Here is an 11,748-nt window from a genome sequence, read left to right as displayed (position 1 = left end):
AAAGCTTTGATTCAGGACCATGGAAAGAACAGTGGGACCATTAGCAGGCTAGGTAATCAAGGACAGGAACTCTTTGAGATGAATTACTTTGAGGTGATGGCAGAATATCTAAATGGAAAGATCCAGTAGACAGTAGGAAATGTAACACTAATTTCAATGACCAAGGTTTAAAAAGCGGGAGTCATCTGCATGTGGATGACAATCGTAGGGGCAGTGCTGGTCACCAAGGGAGAAAAAGGCAGGACGTCAGGGAGGAGGGGCGATCAACCCGGATTCTGGCTTTCCTCATCTTATCATTTCCATGCACCTTTCTAAGGGGGAACCCAACTTGTGGTGGAAATAATTCCATTTTTTTTTAGCTACTAAAACTGCCACTCTAGCTGTGATGGATATGAAATTGTTGATAAAGTGTGATAGTTTGAAGGAAGTAGGGAAGGAATATCAAATAGGGACACTGAAAATGTGAATGAATCTGCAAATTTCTTAAGGAAAAAATTCATGCCTTTGTACAGAAACCATTTACTCTGAGATAGGTAAGTTTTCATTTAGACATAAGCCTTATTGAAATTTAATTCTCTAACTCATAAATAATTTTAGGATATAGCAATAGGCAGTCCAAGTATTTAATAACATTAATTTTTTGGACTTGCTATAACTATATATATATATAAAACTATGTATTTTCAACATAAAATGAGGTCCCAAAATGTACTATATAATGTGCCTTATTATTGAAATGATCAAATAAAATAGCACATTTCTTAGGTGCTCATTACATTAGCAAGTATTATTAGGAAAAAAGTTCTCATGCACATTTTTTCCTCTTGACAGTATGAGAAAAGTAGCTCTTTATCATGAATAAGTTACATTCTTTAAGTCCAAGTCTCTTTTTTTTGTTTCATTTTGCTCTGCTTTGTTTTAAAGAGGGGGTTACTATACTTGATAATTTAAAAAGAGCTTTTCATATTTTATAAAATGGATATTTTAAAAATAGAAGATTTGATTATATTTAATTCACTCTTTAATCATATTTATTTAAGTCACTGAATATAATCTCAATGTTACCTCCATTCATACTTATGTCACTTTCTTTAGACACAAGAGTTCTGTAACTATTCCCTCATTATTCACTCTAGTTGTATAATTTTAACATTTTTCTGTCTATCTTCCTCTTTAATCATTTGTGTTACTCTTTCCCAAATTCCCTCTAGACTGGCCACATTCTTCTGGTAATTAAGTGTACAGAATCGACTATAATTTTCCTGGTCAAATCTTAACAGACTCATTTAAATGTCAACAGCCACATTTTTCAAATGGGCATGCCAGGAGATTTTATAGCTCAGCAAGCCAAGTAATGAAATTGTCCATGGGCACTCAAATCTCCTGCTTCAGGGAGAAAACTGGAGAGTTTGTAAAGAGACAAGAAAGTGTTTCCTCCTTCCTCCACATTTGTTATTTAACTAAGTTAATTTAGCCATTGCATTTTTTCGGTTAACATTTGTTTGCATTAATTTCCGGTTTTACAACCATTGGTAATTGCCAGAGGCGATATAAAAATTACATACACTAATTTTTTAAAAAATTACATACACTAATAACCTGACACTGTGTTGTAAGTCTTGTGCCTGGAAACTATTACATACACTAATTTTTTAAAAAATTACATACACTAATAACCTGACACTGTGTTGTAAGTCTTGTGCCTGGCGGCCCTTGAGCTTGAAGTTCTTAAGTGGGATTTTTGAAGGAGAATGTGTTTCATTTTATGCATTATATAGAAACACATTCTCCTTCAAAAATGAATTTCATGATATTATAGATGGTGCTCTTCAAATTTTCAAATGAACTGTGCAAAATGCTGAATTTTAAAGAGTTCTCTTAGGAATACAGGAAATGTTTTTTTTTAAAATGCAATTTATAATAGAGAATATGATGGGGCTTACATTAGATTTCTTTCCTGTCAATTATTATTAAAGGCAGTTGTCATGATTGTGCATTCAGTCATTTCAAAACAGTAGAAAATAATGCCACTCTTTGTGTGTGCATTATAACTAGCCAACCTTCCTAGCAGCAATGGTGCACACCCCCAGCTAATTTCAGGAGCTGGTTTTTAAGGTAAATAGAAATAGTAAAAGAGGGAGCAGGAGAAATCTAATGCAAGTGAGATTTGAAGCCCCTACTGCAATGAGCATTAACCACAGAGGGATGTGGTTTTGATCTTTGTTGCTGTTCTTAGGAGAGGTCAGTTTTCTATTGAACTCACTTTCTTATGTGCTGGAAAGAAATATGATAGCATGAGTCATGGCGAACTTAAAGCTCATGAAGATGGGCTTCTTTAGTGACACTGACATTTCTGTCAACATGGTGCGATGTGACCTGATCAATTGTTGGGGACAGCTTGGGACTTCTTTGATAGCAGGGGCAGAAAGGGCATTTAGATGGTATTCATGTTAATTGTACTCATTTAACAGGCTGACTTTCAACATTTATATATATATATATATATATATATATATATATATATATATATATATATATAAAATTGATTTTTTACAGAGAGGAAGGGAGAAGGATAGAGAGTTAGAAACATCAATGAGAGATAAACATCGATGAGCTGGCTGCCTCCTGCACACCCCCTACTGGGGATGTGCCTGCAACCAAGGTACATGCCCTTGACCAGAATCGAACCCGGGACCTTTCAGTCCACAGGCCGAAGCTCTATCCACTGAGCCAAACCGGTTAGAGCATGACTCTCCACATTTGATTCCTCTTTTCCACGTCTGGTTATCACTGTGAACAATGTGACTCACTAAATCAAATATAAAATAAGACAGATTCTAAAATCTGGTTGGGTCTGGTTAAGGTATGCATAATGTAGAAGGGGGAAAGAAATTGTCATTTCAAAATTTTCATTTCTATTATAAATTGCAGTCAAAATCACTTGGTCTTGTGTTCTAAAACGTATACTTGTGTTTGTTGAATGTTTATTATTAACATTGATTTTTTATTAAAAAGTAATAATAAACAGAACCTAACACCTAAAATGCACATTGAAAATATTTTACTTCAAATAATATATGATATAACATACATTATATAAAGTAAAATATTGAATGAGTGTCATAATTAGCATACACATTCAATTCCATAAACTGACAAGGTGTTAGTAGTAATTAAGTAACCTGAAAGTTGGTATTATTGATAAAAACAGCATTCTTTCATTTCTGTAGTACATTTTAAGTAAAATATGCTTATTTTTGAGTTTGTATGCCTTCTCATTTACATATATCAATTTTGACTACTCACATGCAGTCATCCTATATAAGTGTAATATGCAAATTGATTGAACATTGGACTGGTTGGCGGAGGGCAGGGCTGGCGAGCAGGCAGTGCCAAACCAGCCAAGGTGCGTGCCAGCGGGCAGAGGGAGGGGATGGCGATTGGGGGGGGGGGCGACGGTGACCAGCGGGAGGGGCCAGCTGCTTGCCGCCCGCGCCGTCCCCTGATCGACCTGCCCGGTTTGGGGGAGCAGGTCTAAGGCATCAATGGGACATCCCCTGAGGGCTCCCAGATTGCGAGAGGGTGCAGGCTGGATGAGGGACCCCCTGAGTGCACAAATTTTCATTCACCGGGCCTCTAGTCTTTAATATAAATGCTTTTTTCTAATAATTACTATGTTAAGTTCTTGATATAAATTTAGTGACTATACAATGCTAGGATGCTTTTAAAAAGCTCTGATTTTATATTTATCACCATAATATATTTTATTTAGAACAAATTTAAAGAACAACTTTAATTAGTAGGAGAAATGATAGTTATCAATATTCCCACTTGATATTGCAAGAAGGTTTTGTATATGCAAGAGGCAACCAACCTTCAAGGAAAACCAAGAAAGAAGGCAGCATTAGTTTGCCATCATTCAGAGAATTAATGGCCCTTTTAGAAGTATGTGTTGAATACACTGTCAGCTCAAGCTTGATTCTCAGAAGGGAACAAAAGCCCTGGTAGAATATCTGCTACAGTTTAAACCCAATTGCTTTGTTGAGTCCTAGGTCCACTTGGAAATTTCTCAGATAAAACTGTGGGTAACTCATGTAATTTTGCTTACTGACGCTGTGATCTTGGCTTCTGACAGGCAAGATTGTTGCCCGGCCAGGAGGAACATATCATTATATCCACTTTTTGCTCATACTGATGTGAAATCTGGGGCTGAGAATAATGCCTTCGTATTTGCAAAGAGGGCTCCTTTCCTTAGGACTGATTGTATTTCCTCTACTATTGGAGATGATCCATTTCCTACTTACCCAAAACCCAGGTGACTCTAAAAACCCCAGAATTTGCTTATTCTGAGAGCCCCAGAAGCTTTCTGACCCACTGTGATGGTGGTGTCGACAATCCAGGCTGTTTAGTCCTTCTGGTTGGATCATGTCCACACAAGGTACTTTCCCCATGTAGGCAGCAAGTCTTCATCCCAGTCCATGTCCAAATGCTCCATTCCATATGTGTCCAGACTTGACAGGTTAAATCTCATACAAATGTCATGTAGTGAGTGGTATGGGTGGATAAGTGTCAATCTATCTATTGAAAAACAAAAGGGGTGCATCCTACTTCCATCCCTCTTTAGGACCAGTAACAAATTCTTTTTTTTGTTTCTTTTGTTTGTTTGTTTCATAGTTTGTCTTTGGCAAGTCCCACATTTATCTGTACCAGATTTCCCCCCTAAAACTAAAAATTAAAAATAATATTTTATACAAGATTTCTCCATATGAACTTGAGACAACATGTTGAAACAGGAAGAAAGATGTTTTCAATGTGAGGTGAGGTAGGAAAAAATCCAGCCTAAAATTTTAAGGTCACACTGCCTTAGGTCAATTTCCAATGCTGGCAGTAATTTAAAATTAAATTTAATAATAATTTAAATTCTCTCTAGTTCTGTTACTTTCTTCATTAGCTGGAATGATACCAATAGTATCTATCTCAAAGAATCATTATAAAGGTTAAATTAGCCAACACTTGCAAAAAATTTAGCTGAGTGTTTGATAGGTAGTAACACCTTGATATAACTTACCTCCTGTAACAACACAAATACAGCACAGAGAGGGGCCTATTTAGATCTGAGTAGAAATACATTCCTGGTTCCACCATATCCCAGAATAATGTAGTTAAATATTTTTTTACCTAGCATATTTTTGAAATTTCTAGTTAACTGGCTTCAGAAACTCTCACCCTAAACATTGTGGAATCCTAAGAACAAACTAGGCTGCTTAGACACTAATGATGTCTGGAAGTAGCTCCAAGGAAGGGTTCAAACACAGTACTCATATTTGTGCTACTACATGGCAAAAAAGTGTGCTTAAGCACTTGGCATTTTTCAAAAAGTTCATGCTCAGTACAGTAACTGTTTAAAAAATAGCCAGTCTGGAGTTTATCTCTTACTTTAAATCTTCAAAGGACAGCCAAATCTGTCTCCACTAAATTCAAAACATAGTGCTATCTCCTCAATGAAGAACATACACACTGCTCTTTTTTTTTTCAGGCCTTCACTGTAATGTGTAAATAGATGAGGTCAGTGGCTGCTAAGATTCTGTGAGTTGCTCTAATTTGCCCAAGCTTTCCTGTATTTTCATTTAGAAGGGCAAAAGAGGCACATTAGGTCTAAAAAGGTGATCATTTCTAATCACCCTTCAGTGGCTGCTTTCTTGCATGATGATAAGAACCATAGTATTTATCCCTATAAAAAAGTATAGTCCTGAGCTATGTATTTACTTGGTTTATGATTAAAAATGTAGTGTCCCCATGGTGCTGATGTTTGGAAAAGATGAATATTTACCCATCTTTTGGTATAACCAGGTTATACCAAATAAAACAAAACCTGCCTTCCAACTCTTGAAGATAACTCCTTTAGCTTATTAATATATATTTTCCCTTTTAATGGGGTTTGGATCTGTTTTGTTTGTTTGTTTTTACCACTCAGACACATGTCATAGTTAATAATTGTAAAAATCCAAAAAAAACTCAGCATCAAATCTTGAGATCATGAGTGACCTGCCTTCGGTGGCTTGGTTCTACTGGGTTGAGCATGCTTCAACCTTCCTCTGGCCCACAAGGCTGCCTTGACCAGCCTGGGAACAGGAGTCTGATCACCAGGATGACTTCTGTGTTCTCTCAGTCTCATTATTGTGCTATGTGTTTAGTTTCAACAAAGCATTTGTACCAACGGCTCTGGAGCTTGGGTGAAGGCTAAAGGAATATGTAGTGATTCTAAGTAAGGTGTGGGCCTATACAGCAGAGCTATCCTGGGGGGAGAGAAATCATTGGGCCAGTATGGATGAAAAGCTGGACCCCCTTCCTCTTTGTTTCTGGACCATGACAGGTTTTTGCTCATGGAGATTTCAGTGACTGTGCACCATGGCACGGCCATTTCTGATCCCTTCATGTAGCTGTTGTGAAAGATGAGGCAAAAGAGGAGACTGAGTAAGAAAACGCTTACACTGGCAGATAAGAGAATGGCAGTCCTGCCCCTATTCGCGCCAGTCATTGCAGATCTGAGCACTGTTAAACACCATGCTGCTTCTTGGTTCCCTTCACTGTGTAGGTGTAGTTCTAGGTCTAGAATAAAAGAGTTCCAAGCCTCAGTCTCTATGACGCTTGAGTTTCCAGGTTGCCTTTGAGATCTGACCAACTACTAACAGAGCTGTCACAGTGTGGCTTTACAAGGGTCCACCTTGTTTATTGGCAATTGGGGAGTTACTGCTCTAAAGCCAAGGCAAGGAGCTTGGACTGTCCCCATTTTATGGAAGCCACTTAAGGATACCGGAGTGGGAATCCAGCTTTCTCAAACCAGCTGGGAGACCGTAAGCAAGTCATGGAAGGCCTCAATTTCCTATTCTGCAAGGATAGTCTTGAAGTCTCTTTCAGAGCCTGAGACCTTGTATGATCATTAAATGTCTGAATATCTGCCGAAACCGGTTTGGCTCAGTGGATAGAGCGTCGGCCTGCGGACTGAAAGGTCCCGGGTTCGATTCCGGTCAAGGGCATGTACCTTGGTTGCGGGCACATCCCCAGTAGGAGATGTGCAGGAGGCAGCTGGTCGATGTTTCTCTCTCATCGATGTTTCTAACTCTCTATCCCTCTCCCTTTCTCTCTGTAAAAAATCAATAAAATTTATTAAAAAATAAATAAATAAATGTCTGAATATCTGAGGCACTTAAGACAATAAGTGCCCCCCCCCCCCCCCGCCCTTTAGGCAAGATTTGCTGAGTATGTTCTCCTAGTCCCCACTAACAACCCTCTGCCTCCTGACCTGCCCTGGCTACCTGGGGAGGAATGAAAGGAAGGGCTGGTGACATTCAAAGGTATAAATGTAGTGAGAGCCAACTATTTTGGAGACAAAAGCCTTGCTTTTACATGGCTTTGAATAACAACAAGGAAGTATGTTTTCCTCTCCCTACCCCCAAGCCTATCCCTTCCCACTTCTTATGCCTCCAGGGAACCCTGACTAAGGAACAAAGAAGTCCTACCAAGAGGAGGTCTCAAGTACTTATCAACAGCCATTTGAGATTGCAAGTAGGTCTGAGCTAAGAAGTTGTGTCCAGCAGAACCCAATTCCATATGAACCCAAGTTCCAAGACTGGGAGGCACGAGGAGTTGAGGACAAGCTCACTGCTGAGAATCAGTCTCCCACTGAAGGATGTCATGGCTGCACAGACTCGGACCGCATTGTCCTCGATGGTGGTAGCGCTGGTGCAGAGGGGCTGCTGCATCTGCCACCAGCCCACTTGCCACAGACAGCAGCAGCTTCAGCACAGCTCAGGACTGGCTGTGTTTCTGGGGCTCAGAACTGGACTTAGATTTCAGGGACTGACTTGTTTCCTTCTTAGGCTTCTTCTCTGCTCCAGCTTGGACGTTTTGAGGGCACTGAACTCCTCTCGGCCCCCGCTTCTTCACTGCCTCTAGTTCTACCTCCAGCCCCTGTGCCCTCTGTGGCTCTGAGCTGCCTGCACTGCCTCCCTGTGCTGGAACAGCTGTGGGAGAACAGCTGTGTCACACTACGGACATTGCTTCTCACCCAAGCAACCCCCTGCCACTTCGGCCAGGACAGGATCCAGGGGTTTGTCCTTCAGTCCAGCCACTTTAGGCTCTTGAGTTGAGCAAAGCTGCCAGGCAGGATGACCCACCTGCTGTTGAAGACATCCAGGTGCTAGAGGTTGACCAGATGGCCAACGTTTTGTAGTTGCTGCATTTTGTCCTTCCTATGGTTCGGTTGCACCTGTCATGCAAGACCACAGAAATGCCATGGCAGTCAATTTATGGCAGGACAGATCCAGGATGGTGGCCTTTGGGATGGACTGCAGCCAGCTCCTTGACTGGGACCTCGCTCAGGTCTGGCTCATGCTAGGCCAGCTTGTCAAGGAGATTCGTGCCCTTGCTGTGGGTCCTGCCATGGTGACAGGTCCCAGCTCTGAGACTCTGACTGGCAGGAGTTGGCTGCTCAGCTGCTCAGCTGCTCAAGAAACTCACACTCAACCCACGATGCCTGTGCCTTCCACCTTCACTAGTGGGAAACCCTGCCACCTCCCATCCACAGACACTCCCAGCTCCCCTTTCCCACCGGTGCCCTCCAGTCATTCTTAATAATCCTTTTAAGACTGGCTTTTGTTTTTGTGTGGTTGTACTTAATATGCCACATCCTTCTTTCCATTTGACTTTTAAAAACATTCAATCCTACTATAATATTTTAGTCACCCAAAACTTGCAAATTCTTACCCTTATGCCTTTTTTTTTCATTCCTCACCCGATGATATTTTCCCATTGATTTTTAGAGAGAGTGGAAGAGAGAGGGAAAGACAGAAATATTGATGTAAGAGAAACACATCGATTGGTTGCCTCCTGCAAGTGCCCCAACCAGGGCCCAGGCCAGGAGGAACATGCAACTGAGGTATGTGCCCTTGACTGGAATTGAACCCGGGACCCTTCAGTCTGCAGGTCGACGCTCTGTCCACTGAGCCAAACTGGCTAGGGCTACCCTTATGCTTTTAACATTTAAAATATGTTCACTCTCTTGCCTTCCCTACCTTGTTTTAAGCTATACAGGCTCTCTCTGCAAGTCAATTTGCCCCTGAAAATTCCAACCTGAAAAATGTAAGCATAGTCAGTAATGATGTTATTCAGATTGTATTAAATATTTTTCAAATACTTGATTCAACAAAAAATTCCCCAAACCCATTATGTTTGATGTTGTATATGTATATACATATATGTTCCAATATAGCAGCATTGTGATGCATGAGGAAACACATTCTTCATCTGAATTGTATCAACTGATGTGCATAAGCGTATCTCGGGTTAAACTTATATTAAATTTATGTATTTTACCAAGTATTATGAGCGAAACATTTTGATAAACTAAACAGACATTTCTCCCCTTTATGATTAATACAATTTCATCAAATCTAAAAGCAAATCTGGGAAATTGAAATACAAGCAAAAGGAACATTTCTATAAATACCAATAAAGGTTTTTTAAAAAGATGGCTTAACAGAGTGAAAATATGTCTGTCTTTTCAGCTAGATCATTTTAATTTTTCCTTTAGAGAACTACTGAAAAAATACAAAATTATATATACGAAGGCAATGGAACCACATGCTGATAATCAACACAAGAGTCTTTGAAGCCATCCGGAATTCAAGCTGTGCATATGGAGAACTCAGCTATTCCAAACAATCTGTATACTAAGGGTTATTCTCCATAACCCATTTGTGCTATAAGTAACTTAGTAAATGGAATTAGATTTATTTCCCAAGACTTGTTCCATATCATTGCATGCTTACAGATCCACACAGGTGTTAATGGATAATCTAACACTCCACCTCCAGATCTGGAGATAACAGCAATGTCTTTTAGCCAATAGTTAATTTGCTCTTTTTCCTAATGTCTACTTCATAGAAAAATGGATTCAGATTTCCAAACTCTAATGGAAATTTAAGGGGAAAAAATTTTAAACATACTTGTCAAATAATTCTCAATAAGGTGATCAGTAATGTTGATGTAGGGCTAGTAAAGGGGATTTTCACCACATGCAAAATTTATGAAAGCTCATATCACTTAAATTTAGGCACACCTGAAATTAATCTTAAGTATTCTTTCTAGACTTAAACTATTTTGTAAGTTCCATTCATTTAGTAAATATTGAGTGCTGAGAAAAGTTTGTTGAATGAATAGGTACCTCCTACACATGTGTCTTTGAGTTAAATGTAAGTAATGTAAACAAAGTGATGTGGAATCCACCCTGGAGGAATTTATTTAAAGCCCTAAGACATGCACAAAGGAAGATCATATATTCTGTAGGAAGCAGAAGGTGGTAGGTCCTTTAAAAGATAGTTCCCACATGTGCTATGGAGGTCAAAGGGGAGGGGTCACAGGGTGGGGTGAGTTTGCACCTGCCGCGTGCACCTGCCACGTGCACCTGCCACGTGTACCTGCCGCGTGCACCTGCCACGTGCAGTGGCATAGAAGTGTGCAGGCGCCATTGGTAGGGAATGGGAAGCTGGAGAACATTTGTGAACAGAAATGATATGGTCAGGGTTGTGGTTGGGGGAGAGTAATCTGCAGGAAGTAGGTGGAACGTATGGGAGGGTGGAAAGACGGGAGTTGCAGGAGTGGACATCCCGCAGGTTCCTGGAATGGTGGAGCTGAAGCTTGGAAACAGGGCAGGGGGTGGGGGTGATAAAGGTCTGGGAATCAGAGTGTTCTTCCTCTTCCCAGTGTTCAAACTGGAGAAGCCCCAAGGAGAGAAGAGAACCCAGACAGGTCCTGGGCCGCGGAGGCCATGGCATCTATACTAAACATCCCACCCAACTCTGGCACCTGAAAAAACCACCCAGCACAAGGTAAGGCCCATGGAAGGTGCGGGAAGCCTTCGTGTGAGGACCCTCCATGTAGTGCTTCCCAGGGCATATCAGGGCGGAAACAGAAGCAAGGATTAAATAAGACATTTAAAACTGAATGTATTTGCACCTTCTTCAACAGCCATCTTCCTTGGCGCCCCAGCTTTAAATACACTGCCATGGTGTAGGTTATTTTTTAAAGGGTATTTCAAGTTAACATTGTTTCCCTGAAAGCCCTGTAATTAGCTGTGAAGTCTGTCTCTACCTTGTACCTGTTAGGGAGCATAGGGGTCAGAAACCTGGAAAGCCAATGACATTATTCAAGTTCCTCCCGTCTTTATGCGCGCGCCCTGGAGGTAGGGAAAGGTCTGGGTGTCCACCTAAGGTCGCGCCAGGGAGGAACTTGGCACAGTTTTCCAGGTGGCGGGGAGAGCGGGCAAATCCAAGAAAGCCTGAGTATAAATAGCGCCCCTGTGGGAAGCGAGAGTTAAGGCTGCCACCAACCCGGCTTTTCCCACAGACCCCGGAAAGCGGGGTTCCTGGGGCTGGCTACGCCCCCGAGCAGAGCTCCAGTTGCTCCGAGGAAAGTCAGGTCCTCTCGGCGTTCCTAGCCTCCCTGCAGGAAAAGCCTCCGGGCCCGTCACTCAGGAGCGATCTCTCCTCGCCCCAGTTCCCGAGTCGAGCAGCGGGCCCCTGTTTTCCGGGTCCGGGTAGCGCAGGGGCTGGCGCGGGGGAGTCCACCGCGCAAGCAGAAGGGCCCCGGGAATCCCGCGAAGGGGCCGAGCGTTTTCGGGGGCGTCCCGGGCTTTTCCCGGCCTTCCGCGGGCTTGCGGACCCTCCAGCACCGCCAGAGGGAGAGCCA

The 11,748-nt window shown here is 41.6% G+C and overlaps 1 pseudogene; it reads right to left on the bottom strand.

Moving 5' to 3' along the window:
• Nucleotides 1-7,659: 7,659 nt before the first annotated feature.
• Nucleotides 7,660-11,748, bottom strand: part of LOC102422452 — a 6,919-nt pseudogene continuing 2,830 nt past the window's right edge.

This window comes from Myotis lucifugus, unplaced genomic scaffold (assembly GCF_000147115.1).
Source record: "Myotis lucifugus unplaced genomic scaffold, Myoluc2.0 scaffold_27, whole genome shotgun sequence".
NCBI lineage: Eukaryota > Metazoa > Chordata > Mammalia > Chiroptera > Vespertilionidae > Myotis > Myotis lucifugus.
This window is presented reverse-complemented; position numbering and strand designations above follow the sequence as displayed.